This window comes from Notothenia coriiceps, unplaced genomic scaffold, assembly GCF_000735185.1.
Source record: "Notothenia coriiceps isolate Sejong01 unplaced genomic scaffold, NC01 NC01_scaffold00031885, whole genome shotgun sequence".
Lineage (NCBI taxonomy): Eukaryota > Metazoa > Chordata > Actinopteri > Perciformes > Nototheniidae > Notothenia > Notothenia coriiceps.
In genome coordinates, this window is record NW_011364586.1 from 298,073 (window position 1) to 298,305 (window position 233).

General features: G+C 60.9%; 1 protein-coding gene across 1 annotated transcript in view; it reads right to left on the reverse strand.

Moving 5' to 3' along the window:
* The window catches only part of LOC104960522 (N-acetylserotonin O-methyltransferase-like protein), a 6,953-nt gene that overhangs the window by 4,912 nt on the left and 1,808 nt on the right, over nucleotides 1-233 (reverse strand). The window lies entirely within an intron of this gene.

A 233-nucleotide genomic window follows, 5' to 3' on the forward strand; every position in this document is an offset into this window, starting at 1 on the left:
GTTCATACGTGCTCGGCTCGGATTTGCGGTGTGTTCCACAGTGCGCGAAGTCGGCAAATACGCAGGAGAGTCCGGCGACGCAACAGTCGGTGTCGGCGACTTCTCAGGTGACTGGCCGGTGTATCTGGGCCTTAATAAGAGCCGTGTGTGTTCAGCGCTCTGCTTCCACTCCCTGCACTGCAGCCGTGCCTGCAGTCCCGCCCCTCTCAAGCCCGTTCTAAGTCCCTCCCCTC